Genomic DNA, 796 nt, shown 5'->3' with positions numbered 1-796 from the left:
CTAATGGAACTGTATTTTTTGTTTCTGTAGCCTGTATAGTTTGTCATGCATCCTATTCTCATTTGTTTATTTAGTGCATTTATATACTGCCAAAAACAGGCATCTCATGATGGTTTCCAGTTGGTTAAAAGCAACTACAAGTAATAAAAAGTTAAAAACATGATTAAAATCATATATTTACATAGGTAGGCTGGAGCACTTATGTGTATATATAACAATCTGAGTTGTTCTTTGTATGTACCATAGTTGCTAGGCCTTAGTCCAGGACATACACCTACAGCTTTAATGGCTACAAAGCAGCAAGAGGAGTCAGCTAGTGCAGGGATTCTCAGTGTTGGGTCAACAGATGTTATTGTACTTCAACTCCATAATCTCCAACCAAAGACTACTGGGGATTATGGGAGTTGAAGTCGAATAACAAATGGGGCCCCAACGCTGAGAATCCCTGAGCTAGTGCATTTCTCCTTCTCTTGCCTATGAGACTCCCATTGCCCACTGTCATCGCCCACTGTCCTCTCCCACTTCCTGCAGCAAGCAACTCTACTCTCCTGTCATTGGAAGAAGAGGGACAAGCTGCACAGCTGGCCAAAAAGTGCAGCAGCTGCATCTTTTGACCCAACTTCTTCACAGCAATCTCAAATCTACATTCCATGCACACACTCAATAGTCCCTGTAGGCTCTGGACTGTAACCTGCAAGGAGCAGCACGGGAATGTGGCAGAAAGTGATGCTTAACAAGAAATGAAACCAGTACTGTCGGGGCTTCTGCGATATCATATTGGTTTTTAAAAAAGAAG

Source organism: Hemicordylus capensis, chromosome 4, assembly GCF_027244095.1.
Source record: "Hemicordylus capensis ecotype Gifberg chromosome 4, rHemCap1.1.pri, whole genome shotgun sequence".
In the NCBI taxonomy this organism is placed as follows: Eukaryota; Metazoa; Chordata; class Lepidosauria; order Squamata; family Cordylidae; genus Hemicordylus; species Hemicordylus capensis.
This window is presented reverse-complemented; position numbering follows the sequence as displayed.